Source organism: Gossypium hirsutum, chromosome D10 (genome assembly GCF_007990345.1).
Source record: "Gossypium hirsutum isolate 1008001.06 chromosome D10, Gossypium_hirsutum_v2.1, whole genome shotgun sequence".
NCBI lineage: Eukaryota > Viridiplantae > Streptophyta > Magnoliopsida > Malvales > Malvaceae > Gossypium > Gossypium hirsutum.
In genome coordinates, this window is record NC_053446.1 from 55,612,084 (window position 1) to 55,625,848 (window position 13,765).

The window sequence follows — 13,765 nt, forward strand, 5'->3', positions numbered from 1 at the left end:
TAAAGAACATGATCTTTAGCGGCGTTTTGCCTCATAAACGCCGCAAAAGTTAGCGACGTTGTCAATAGTGGCATTTTTTGCGGCGCTAGTGAAAGCGCCGCAAATACTTTTAGCGGCGCTAAGAAGCGCTGCTAAAGGCCTAAAAAAACGCCGCTAAAAGCCTGTTTTGATGTAGTGACAGTTTGAAAAAATCTACCTACACCCTAATATTTGAAAAGAATAACCAACCCCTTAGATCTATTAACAAAATTATATTTAAAAAAACAGTTCTAACCTTGTTATTTACACTTATTTCCTACCTATTTTATTCCTCTTCCTCCATTATTAATTACAAAGTAATGGAAATTTAATTACTTTAAATATTATAATGAAGTAATCTAAAATTAAGGTGTATTTAATTCAAAAAAAATAATTATTTTAAACTTATATTTAATTGAATTGTATATTAATCCTAAGAAAATTTTATTAAATTATTTTTATTTAAATTTAATTAATTATCATTACTTAAAAAGTTTTAACATAGAATAATTTGATTAGAATATAAAGGCAAATGAAAAATATATATTTCAATGAATTAAATTTTATTTAGAAAAGTGAATTAAATTTAAAGTTAAATTTTTTAACATGTATTTAGATTAAAATTTGTTTTAAAAAATAGAAACAAAAAGTAAAAGATAGGAATTCTTTTTTATTAAGTCATGCTTAAACCCTAAATCCCTAAATATTAAACCCTAAATCTTAATTAACTCTCATTTCCTTCTGATTTCTAATTCCCCTCATTCGTATAAATCTAATTCCCACCCTCTATGTAAATATCAAGAGATGGAAATCCTTCTACAAAAAGCGCAAAGCAAAACAGACTCAGACAAGAGATGATGTTATTTACGGTGTTTTTGCATCTAATACCGACTCTGAAGACAATGGTTCTTCTTCATCAAGGAAGAGAAGGAAAGTATCTGGGAAAAAAGTCAACTTGACGAAGCTTGTCAACTTTTTTTTCTATAGCTATTGTAATGCCTACCCAAGAAATTTATAAGAGTTCTAAGGTAGAGAATGATAATAGTGTTCCTGATGAGAATGGGAATGATAGCAGGCTTGGACTGTCTGGCATGGGTTTTGGGTTTGGTGGCAATGATAGCTTGCCCAAAAGTGATGGTAAAGGTGTTGTTGATAAGGTTGATGGTTTTGGGAGAAAGATAAAGGAAGGGGCACAGAGGAGAGAGAAAGAGATGGAGATGTTGATAATGGAGAAGAAAAGCTTAAGAGGCAGAAGGGAGGTTGGAGGTGGTAATGAGGACGTTGGGTCTTTCGAGAAGCATACTAAAGGTATTGGGATGAAGTTGCTTGAGAAAATGGGGTATAAAGGAGGTGCTCTTGGAAAGAATGAGCAAGGAAGTGTTGCACCTACTGAGGCAAAGATGATGCCTAAGAATATGGGAATGGGATTTAATGATTTTAAGGATGCTAAGTTGCTAGGGTTGCAGCAGTTGGAACAGATTGGAAAAGTGTGAGTCAACAGCCTGTTGGGAAAGCAAATGAGAGGCTTCAGTCCAAGATTGCGAAGGGGAGGAAAGAGGAGGAGTATATTACAATGGAAGAGTTGTTAGCAAAGAAGCAAGAAGAGGGTGTTGAGATTGTTCAGAAGGTAATTGATATGAGGGGGCCACAAGTTAGAGTTTTGACCAACTTGGAGAATTTAGATGCCGAAGAGAAGGCAAGAGAGAACGATGTTCCTGTTGGAAAAAATGAGTTTGGAAAACACAGCAAAAAAATAAATTTAAGGAAAATAGAGTTTTAAAATTTTTCCCAAACAAAATCTTAATTGTGATATCTAAAGTAATAAACACATAATTATAATTGCACGTTTTCGATTCGTCTAGGATAAGCGCTTCGACCGAGTAGTCTTCTCCGTTATCTTCAAGCTCACATTTGTCGAGTGTGAGCTCATTTCGAATCAGAAAAATTTTCACAAAAATTACTAGTGGGGTACTTTCACAATTTCTCTAAACTTTTGGGTCAAGTTGTAAATCAAAAAAATATCTCTAGAAATTTTCTCAAATAATTTCTTCAGAGAATTTTTTTTCTACAACTTTCTCTTGAATTCAAGTGTATGAAAAATAATGACCCAAAGCTCTCTTTATATAGGGAGAGTTTAGAGAGTTCAAATATGATTAAACTTAATTACTTTAATATTAAATTAATAAAATACTATTTAGATAAGTATTAAATTAAATTTAATATTAAACTATTAAAATAATATCATTTTTAGAATATTTAATCTGAAATCAAATTTTCTGGTAGAATCTCAGTAGGAGTGTAACTCTTCCACTACTCAACCACCAAAGACCAACTGCTACCGGCCACCAAGACGCCACCATCATAGTTGTCAGCACCGTCATGTTCGGTGATGCAGGTGCGACACCTTTACGACACCCAAGCCGATTCGATTACTGTCAGTTCAGTCCAGGTCAGTGATGACTCGATCGGTCTAGTCCAGCCACCGATTGGACCATTGGCCTGATTTGACCAGTTTTTGGGTCTGGGTCTCGATTTTGGGGTCTCGGGCCCAATTTATGATCTTAAGTTCAATTTTCATATTTAATTACTCATTGGGTCAATTATCTGACTTGAAAATTAATTTCCAAAAATATCATATTAATTTGATTAATTTAATTTCATTTGACCAAAATTAATTTTCACAAAAATCACTTAGATTTTCCAAATTAATTTTTTAAGAAAATTCTTTAATAAAATTCTCTAGTTGAACAATTCTCACGACCACCTAATTTAATTCCACATCGAATAAATCGACTTAATTAAATTATTTTCAAATTCATAAAATTTTCTTCTTATTCAAATGCAGTCCAATCGAGCTTTTGTTGAGCTAGCAGAGGACCAATCGAACATATACAATTAGGCTCTAGTAATTACAATTATGTCCAAATTTATTGTTCCGATAATTCGCAATTACTTAATCATGGAGTCAGTCCACAAGAAGTACCTTGATTGAAAACTCCTTATTGTATACTTTTTACGAAAGCAATTCATCCAACTGCTTTGTCCAATGAACTCGTTATGTGTGTGTTACCCTCATATGATATCCTTAATTCCTTTGAGTTAAATCCGTTCACTCAATACAATCATATTTTATCTCATTGTCACCATTATGTCTTCTTAATGATTAATATGATCACTGTCAACAAATGACTGTGATAAATTGCTAGTTCGAGAACAAACAATTCGTGGCCACGTTTCATATTTATCAATCCACATAATGCTAATGAGAGGATTTCATTAACTCTTTAATTGAGTTATGAATTCCACTGTTGCTAGTAAAGCCATGCCATACACAAGTCATGTACCCAACATACCGACTATGGACTCGATCATCTTTGAGTATAAGCATCCACTTATATCAAAGCACATGAGTTGCATATGCATGATCAGTGACTAACTCAGGATTTAGGTAAATCACACCATGAACGTCACAAGTGAATTAATTCATCTTGGGTCAAGTCCAATGAATACATCTATATCTCTACCCTTGGAGTCAACTGCTCCGATAGTAAAGACTAGTCATCTCTCCAATTGGAACTGTAGATGACATAATAATCCTTCTTAGTATTTGAATCAAATGGTCACTTTGATTCTTTTACGGGATTACAGACTTATTTAGATTATCTACTGAATTAAGTAGTCTTTCTCACAATGTAAATGTTCTTACAATGCCACTTATCTTCAGTTTGAACTTAGACAATCAATGAGCTAATATTTACTTGTCAGAATTTTTTTATGCATGCAGAATATAAAAGACAGAAATACAAAAGACATAATAGTGAAATGTGAAATTAACTTTATTTATTTATTCATCGTTCAAATAAATAGAAAATAGTTACATTTTTACTACAATATGGGCACATTTCCCAATAGTTTCGATGCTCGAGATGCAACATAACTTGAAGTTAATTGTTGACTTGGCAGAGCTTGATACTCAAAAGATCGGTAAGGATTTAATGAATGAAAAAGAGACAACATTGAACTGAAAAAAGGAGAAGGAAAAGTTTGAGATTGAGGTTTCACATTAGAAGAAACTTTAGGCTAATATGGAGCAAATTGTTAGTGTGCTTGTCCAGATTGTTATATATCTTAAAGTGCGTGAGCAGAGGCAATTTGAGGCTCAGTAGAGAGCATGATTCCACCTATGATTATGCTTAATCAACCAACTAAAATTAGATTTTTTTTTCTATTTATAGAGTTTGACAAATTCACAATTTGACTTTTTTAATCAACCACTGATTCTGTAATTTTTCAATTTGACCCCTTTCCTTGCTTTTTGTTCCAGTTCAGTCCCTTTTGCTTGATTTTGAATTTCGATACTTCAATTTCATCCCTGACAAAACTAAAACAAGAAACACAAGCTTAGTAACATTCTATTCAAGGTTAGACCACAAATAACTAGATTAAACACACAAAATTAGCTTGCTATCACTTATAATATCATCTTGATATTATAATCTTAATTAACCCCACTATGTCAGGGTTTTCCATTTTTTTTATTTTTATAAATTATATATAATAATAAAATTTAATTTTCATACAATTTAATAACTTAATTATTTTATTAATTTTAAAATTTAAATTTACTATTTATTTACAATTTATCGGATGCAAATATATAATTTTAAAATAAATAAAAATTTTAATCAAATGAAATACATAACAATTTTAATAACTCATTTTAAATTTCTTTCTTTCCAAATCCAACAACAACACTTAATTAGAGATCGAGTCGAATTATTGTTAGAGAGACAAATTCTAATATTAAGATATTTTTAATAAATGTATTTACCCTTATTCTCAAATCACCAAATTAATTCCTATTTTCAACAAAAATCTACACCATCGTGCCGCTCACCAACCGCTACTTCTTGACAGCCATCTCCATTCCGGATATCTCCATTCCGGATATAGCTATCTCTAAACCTCCATTATGTGGGATAATTTTGAGCCAATGCTTGAATTTTTTTTTCCTTTTTATGTTTTTGGATCAACCTTTTTCTCACTCTCATACATTTGGAAGTATTAGTTCAATTGAAAAAATATATGTTTCGTAATTTTATAATATAATTTTTTCAATTTAATTCATAATATAATTGTATAATTTAATTGGTCATTAAATTTAAATCACAAAAAATATATTTTTTTATTGGAGAGTAAAGGAATAATCATTTTTAGAAATAAAATTTTTGTTGAGAAGATAAATTAAGTTGAGAGTTCCTTGAACTTTAAGAGATTCTCTTAAATAAAATGAATCATACTTTTACTGCAAAATTATATCCATTACAATGTAATTAGTGTATATAATGAAACTCTCAATTGAATAGAGGAATTGGGAATAATTAAGATGTGAGGAGGCATAAAATATCCTGAAAATGAGAGTATATATAATAAAATAAGATACACAAACAAATTAAGAAATAATGTTGAGCCACATCTTATGACTTAACACCTTATGAACACCTTATCTTTTATGACTTTAGTATAATTGTTGAGCCACATCTTAATCAATAAATAATATTTCATTTAATTTAAAATAAATATAAATATTTTCTTTATATTTAAAATAACTTTCTCAAATTTGAAACCAGTTTTATTTACAATGCAGTTAAGGTTTTTCTTAAAATAAGAAATTTTATTAATGATTAAAATTATCTTTAAACTTTTAAAAACTTGGTTTTTTCTTAAATTAACTTGTTTCTAATTTCACATAATTTAATTAGAATATCTCATATTCATAACTTATTTTTATAAATTGTTAAAATAAATTAAAAACATTATAATTAACTAGAAACTCTATTCAATGTGTATCTGTGTGGAAACCACATATTTAAATTATAGACATATGTTTAAAAACAACATACAATAAATAATTAAACATAAAATTAGAAACTAATAATAATAACATATAAGATATGTACGGAATTAAAATAAAAAATAATTTAAATGGAGTTGTGGCAAAATATTTGTGTTTAATGGTATATTTATTTCATTGAAAATAACTTTTAGAAAATGATTTTTGAAATATGAATTGATTTTTCTGAAAAATTTTATATTTTATGGTGTTTGAATGCTTATACGTAATCTACTTTTCATTATTTGACAAATTTTCCTAAACTTAATTTCCAAGGCTCAAGCTTGACCCAATCTATTTTTTAAGTTTGCAATATTTTATATTATGTAATTTATAACATATAAAAATTAAATCTATAGTGATATATAATGCTACTATAATGTAAATATTAAAAAATTTAATATGACTATATATAAAACTATAACAAAATAAAAATATATTAAATTATTAAATATTATATTAAAATAAATATAAATATATTTTTTAAAAAAATTAAAAATAATAATATGTGTGGCCTAAAAATGAGCTTGAGCTAGCCACTTACAAAAATAGGCAGACTTGAGCAAAATTTAAGGCTCATTTTTTGGATCGGGTTGGGCTTGGGCAATCATAAAGCATGTTAATATCATGCTTAAGCCTAATCTAAACTCGACTCATGAACACCTCTATGTTTGTGTATTATATATACACATTTAATATTTTTATATATTCTTTATAGAGGTGCTCATCGGTCGGCCCAGGTCAAGCCTAAGCATGATATTAACATAATTTATATTTGCCCAAGCTTGGTCCAACCCGAAAATATGGGCCTAAAATTTTGTCCAAATCTGCCCATATTTGCAAGAGACAAACCCAAGTCCATTTTAGGCCCGCCATATTATTTTTAAATTTTTTAAATAATATTTATTTTATTTTATATTTAATAATTTTATACATTTTTTATTTATTGAAAATTTTTATAGACATCTTAACATTATTTTAACGTTTACATTAGAGTAGTATTATATATTTAGTATATATTTATTTTTTTAATGTGATCTAAATTACATAATATATAAAAATAGCATAATATAAAGTATTATAAACTTAAATTTGGGTTGGGTCGAACTTGGGCCTTGAATGTTCGAGCCCGAGCCCAACCCATATTTTAAATGGGCCTTGTTTTTTGTCCATGCCCATTTTTCGGGCCTAATAGTTTTGCCTAAACCCTCCCAAATGTGAAAGGTAGTCCAGCCCGGCCCAAAGACCCACCCAAAATTTGGGAGGGTTTGGGAAAAAATATAAACTCGAAAAATGGGCTTAGGCAAAAAAAAGACCCATTTAGAAAATGAATTGAGTCTCAGGTAAGGTTTTTTTGCCTGAGCTCGACCCAGCCTAGCCCGAGTTTTTAATAATGATAAAAAAAACCCTTGCTATTTTTGTTGTTGTTTTTACATGTTTTCATGTTGTTTTCCCACTTTTAGCCATTGTTTTACTACTATTTAACTATTATGTTGCTACTCTTTAATTATTAATATTTGGATATTATAAAACACTTGTTTTATTGTTAATTTTACTACTATTTTAAAGGCATTTGCTTGTTAAGTTGCACTTATGTTAGTGTTATTTAAGTATAAATTTTATTTACTTATTTTCTTTTGTTGGGAAATATTTATTTTAATATTTTTAGATCTATTTTAATTTACTATATAACATTTATTTTAAGTATAAAGAATTACCTACCCCCTTAGATCATGGGGAGCTGCTTGGATTTTTGGAATCATGGTAAAAGTTGCTTCCGTCACCTATTCTTCAGACCATATTGGATGCTGTGGTAATGCCGAAATTGTCAAGAGTAGTTGACTCATGGAATCCCCGTAAGGAAACTGTTCCAATCCATGCTTAGGTTCATCCACCAATGTTGGGGCCAAAGTTGGAGGATTTGTATCAAACCATACATATGAAGTTGAGTAATGTTTTTTATGCTTGGCACCCAAGTGATCCATCTACTTATGCTATACCATCACCTTGGGAGACTGTATTTGATTCAGTGAGTTAGGGACAACTTATGCACCAATATATAATCCTCAAGTTACAGATTGCTCTGCAGGAGTTCCAAATAAACCTTGCAGATCAGAAGGTTGATTAGTTTTAATGGGTTATTGTTGAAAGTTGGCAACAATGCAGCATCATACAAATGTCCAATGTGCAATTTGGTTGTTAAAACTTTTTGTAATATGTGACTTATTTTTAGTATGATTGTAACTTTTGTTTTGCTAAGGTTAGTTATGTACTTAGCTGATTTAGTAACTCTTAACTTACCATTAAGTTGATTTTACAGCTTAGATACTAGCACAAGCAATGTTTTGTTTTCTTCCAATGTAATGAAGCTACTTATGTATATTGTAATGTTGCTTATTGTAGTAATTAAGAGTTGTCAATTTTTCTCTCAACCAACTTGTGTTTTTGCTTCTGTTTTTCATCTTTCAAACATAAATTTTCTTTGTTTTGATATTTGAGTGTTGATATAACTCAACAAATGGTATCAAGAGCCTGTCATCTTTGAGGGTCTTTTGCTGTGTGTTGTTCATTTGTGTGTTCTGTGCTTGAAAGAAAAGAAACAGAAGTTGTTTTGTTGGTTTTTTGGTTGCTGCAAAAGAATAAAGTTTCTCTCCACCACCTATTTTTGCTAGTGAAAACTACAACATTTGGGATGTGAAAATGAAAACATACCTGCAGGCTCATGATCTGTAGAGTGTTGTTCAAACTGACACAGAGCCACCACCTTTGAAAGTTAATCCTACCATAGCTCCGATTAGGCAGCACAATAAGGACTATTCCAAAAAGTATAAGGCCATGTTATGCCTTCAAAATGGAGTTCTAGATGTAATTTTCACAAGGATAATGGCTTGTGACTCTACAAAGTAGGCCTGAGACAAACTCAAAGAAGAGTTTTAAGGGTAAAAAAACCGGACAGCAGCAGTTCATTAACTTGAGGAGGGACTTTAAGAATCTGAAGATGAAAGAGACTGAATCCGTTAAGCAGTACCTCTGATAGGATAATGGCTATAGTTAATAACATTAGGCTTTTTGGGGATTTCTTTAGTGATAAAAGTATAGTTGAAAAGTTCATTACAACCCTTCTGGAGAAATATGAGTAAAAAATTTCTTCCTTGGAGGACTCTAGAGACCTGTCAACCATATCTTTAACAGAACCGATAAATGTTTTTTATGCACAAGAGCAGAGAAGGGCAAACATGATAGAGGAGCATTCTTAAGGAACCTTTTAGGCTAGAAGTAAAGAAATCTCAAGCTCGAGCTTAAGCTCAAGCTCAAGCTTCAAGGGAAAAAAGCCTTGGTTTGAAAAGAAAGAGAAGCCAAAGAAGGATGCTAGAAAAAAAAAGTTTCTACCATGCACTCACTACAAAAAATCCACTCATTTGGAAAAATATTGTTGGTATAGGCTTGATATTTAGTGTAGAAGTTGCAACCAACTTGGTCACATAGAAAAAGTTTGTAAAAACAAAGAAAAAGCACAACCACAATAGCATAATCAAGCTCAAGCCGTTGAGGATGTTCAAGCTCAAGAGGAGCATGTTTTTACTGCTTCTTGTTTTGCAAGTTCGCTCAAGGTAAAAAAGAATTGGTTGATTTATAGTGGCTGCACTTATCACATGGCATCAAATGAAGGCATGTTTAGGGAACTAGATACTAGCTTTGTGTCCAATGTCAAAATTGGAAATGGTGAGTTCATTGAGGCCAAAGGCAAAGGTAAAGTTGTGATATGCACTCAATCAAGTAACAAAACAATTTCAGAAGTTCTTTTTGTACCTGATATTGACCATAATTTACTTAGTATTGGTCAGTTGTTAGAAAAGGGTTACTCCTTTATCTTTGAATATAAAACTTGTGTGATTAAGGATCTTTATGGTCAAGAGCTAGTGACAGTAGCTATGCATGACAGGTCCTTTACTTTAAATGTGAATTAGTAAGAAGTAAAGGCATATACTGCTCTGACTGATGAATCATGTTTATGGCACAAGAGGTTGGGGCATGTGAACTACAAGTCACTTAGTTTGCTGCATAAGATGAGTCTAGTTGAAAACACGTCTAAGATTGAACCTAAAAATTAAGTATGTGAAGTCTGTTAGCTTGGCAAGAAAACCGGACTACCTTTTCCAGTTAACAAAGCTTGGATAGCTTAAGAGAGGCCTCAACTGGTCCATACTGATATTTGTGGAGCTATGAAGACCTCTTCATTGAATGGCAGCAAGTATTTTGTGTTGTTCATTGATGATTGCACCAGATTTTGTTGGGTGATTTTTTGAAACAAAAGTCAAAAGTGGCTAAATTTTTTTTTGTAAGTTTAAGGCCTTAGCTAAGAATCAAGAAAGTTGTAAGCTGAAGGTATTGAGGTCAAACAATGGGACTAAATATGTGTTTCAAAATTTTTAGAAGATTTGTGATAAAGCTGGACTTTAGCATCAGTTAACCACCATCTACACACCATAGCAAAATGGTGTTTGTGAGAGAAAGAACAAAACTGTCCTTAATATGGCCAGGTGTTTACTGTTTGAAAGGAAAATGCCTAATATTTTTTAGGCTGAGGCAGTAAATACTTCAGTGTATTTACTCAACAGAATGCCAACAAATGCAATCAAAGGCAAAACACCATTTGAAGCTTGGTTTGGACACAAGCCTACTGTCTCACACTTGAAGGTGTTTGGCTGTATATGCTACACACTTGTGCCAGCTGAAAAAAGAACCAAGTTAGAAAGAAGGTTCATGCCTGGAGTTTTTGTTGGCTATAGCAACACAAAGAAAGGGTATAGGGTCTTTGATCCATCCACTAAAAGGATTGTTGTGAGTAGAGATGTGAAATTTAATGAGGGTAGCTGTTAGAAATGGGATAGAACATATGCAAGCTTGTCTGAGCAAGACCAACGAGATCTTGATTTGTAGCATGTTGAGAATGAAGCTAAAATTGAGGGAGAATATGATGATGTACCTATCAGAGGCACAAGAACTATCACAGACATTTACCAAAGTTATGATATGACCATTTTTGAACCTTCTAACTTTGATGGGGCCGCAAAAGAGGACTGCTGGAAAGAAGTAATGGAGGCAGAAATGGAAATGATTCATAAGAATGGTACATTTGAGCTGGTTGATAGGCTAGCACACAGAAAATTATTGGTGTGAAATGGGTGTTCAGGACCAAGCACAATGCAGATAAGTCCCTAAAAAGGCATAAAGCAAGGCTAGTTGTGAAGGGGTATAGCCAACAGTATGGCATTAATTTTTTAGAAACCTTTGCACCAGTTGCAAGGTTGGGCACCATAAGGCTGCTATTTGCCTTAGATGCTCAAAAGCTGCAAAAAGTGCACCAGCTGGATGTCAAATCTACTTTCTTGAATGGATTTCTCAAAGAAGAGATCTTTGTTGAGAAGCCAGATGGTTTCAAGGTATGGGGTGAAGAACACAAGGTTTACAAGCTTAAAAAGGCCTTGTATGGCTTAAAGCAAGCTCCAAGGGCCTGGTATGACAGAATTGACACATATCTGTCAAAGCTTGACTTTGAGAAAAGTGTCAATAAATCTACTCTTTATGTCAAAAAGGTTGAGAATGAGACCTTATTGATTGTATTCTTATATGTGGATGATTTTCTAGTTACTGGTAGCAAAAGTGAACTGATTGAAGAGTTTAAAAAATAGATGCAAGATGTTTTTGAGATAACTGATCTAGGCTTAATGACTTACTTTCTTGGCATGAAAGTGAATCAGAATGAGCATGGCATTTTTATAAGTCAACAAGCATTTGCATTGAAGATTCTAAGCAAATTTTGCATGACAATTTGCAAACCTGCTAGCACTCCTGTGGCACAAGGAGAAAAATTTTCCAGCAAAAGTGACCATGAACGAGTAGATGACAAGGGATATAGAAGTCTTGTAGGTTGTCTGCTTTATTTGACAGCAACAAGACCAGACATCATGTATGGAGTGAACTTTCTATCAAGGTTTATGCATTGCAGCAGTACTGCTCACTTCAAAGCAGCTAAGAGAGTTCTAAGATATGTCAAAAGAACTCTAAACTTTAGAGTGAAATTTGAGAAGGCTGAAGAATTGAAGCTGCTTGGTTACTCAAACAGTGATTGGGCAAGATAAGTTGATGATATGAAAAGCACATCGGGGTATTTTTTCACTCTAGGTTCAGGGATCTTTTGTTGGAATTCTAAGAAACAACAAATAGTAGCACAATCCACTGAGAAACAGAGTATATTACAGCTGCTACTACTGTTAATCACGCCATTTGGTTTAGAAAAATTTTGAGTGACTTGAATGTTGATCAAAAGGAAGCAACAGAGATCAAGGTGGACAACCAGTCAGCTTTTGCTATTGCCAAAAATCCTGTGTTTCATGGCAAGACCAAGCACTTCAAGATCAAGTGTCATTTTGTAAGGGAGGTAGAACTATCAAGGGAAGTCAATTTGATTCATTGTAGTTCTGAGGTTCAGTTTGCAGACATTCTAACCAAGCCACTCGCTAATGCAAAGTTTGAATATTTGAGAAAAAATATTGGTGTCTGCTACTTAGTAGCCAATGAGGAGTGTTGAAAGTTGGCAACAATGCAGCAGCATGCAAATGTCCAATGTGCAATTTGGTTGTTAAAACTTTTTGTAACATGTGACTTATTTTTAGTTTGATTGTAATTTTTGTTTAGCTAAGGTTAGTCATGTACTTAGCTGATTTAGTAGCCTCTTAGCTTATCATTAAGATGATTTTACAGCTTGGATACTAGCACAAGCAATGTTTTGTTTTCTTCAATGTAATGAAGCTACTTATGTATATGGTAATGTTGCTTATTGTAGTAATTAAGAGTTGTCAATTTTTCTCTCAACCAACTTGTGTTTTTGCTTCTATTTTTCATCTTTCAAACATAAATTTTTCTTTGTTTTGATCTTTGAGTGCTGATATAACTCAACAGTTATGTATTGGGCCTCTGTAATTCCCAGTCATCTCATGGTTGATTTGTTGGAGAAAATTTTCTTTGTAAAGTGGCTGCAGGTTTTGCATTATTGGTTGTGTTCAAAACCCAACTTTGAGGAGATAAAAACTTGGTACATGGGTTGGAAGGGACTTCTGCCATAGGAGCTTTTGGCTAATGAAAGCATCCTAATCAACTTCACTGTGGTCTTGAGATGATGGTTCAGGCTGCTGACCATGTACCAGTAGTGTAGCCTGGTTTGAGAGAGAATGTTACATATCTTAATGTGCGTGAGCAGAGGCAGTTTGAGGCTCAACAGAGAGCAGCTGCACATGCACAACAGCCAGCTGCAGCCCCGGTGGATGGTGTTCTTGAGATGAGTTTGAATGAGGTAGTTGAGGCCTATGCACATCATTATGAGTTAGTATTCAATCCCAAGCCTGGAAAGATACCTAATGGTCAACAGGTTTATGGCTTGGGTAACATAAGTGTAATAGTTGATTCATTTCACCAGAAAGTTTTTGCGTGAAATGATAATGGCTGGTCCCCGGTCTCACTTGATGATTTGTTGGAAATGCACTATAATTATCTTGGAAGGAGACGTTGAGTTTTAGGTAGTTTACTAGGAAAGATGCTGCAGTGAGAAGTGTTTTTGAGTTTTAAACTGTCCTTTGAAAGGAGGTCGGTGGTTTTTTGGTTATGGAGGTCTAATGTATTAAACTATAATTCAATAGAAAATCATCGTACAAATATAAATCGATTCATAAAATTCTTTAATTTGAAATCTTTTTATTTATTTCCTTTGTAAAGAATGTATTGAACTATAATGCACTTTAATTTATAATACTTCAATATAACTTTTAAAGTAATTAAATTTTCATTACTAAGTCA

The 13,765-nt window shown here is 32.5% G+C and overlaps 1 pseudogene; it reads left to right on the forward strand.

The window, feature by feature from the left end:
* The first annotated feature begins 367 nt into the window (after nt 1-367).
* Nucleotides 368-13,481, forward strand: LOC107915655 (septin and tuftelin-interacting protein 1 homolog 1-like; annotated as a pseudogene).
* The last annotated feature ends 284 nt before the right edge of the window (nt 13,482-13,765 follow it).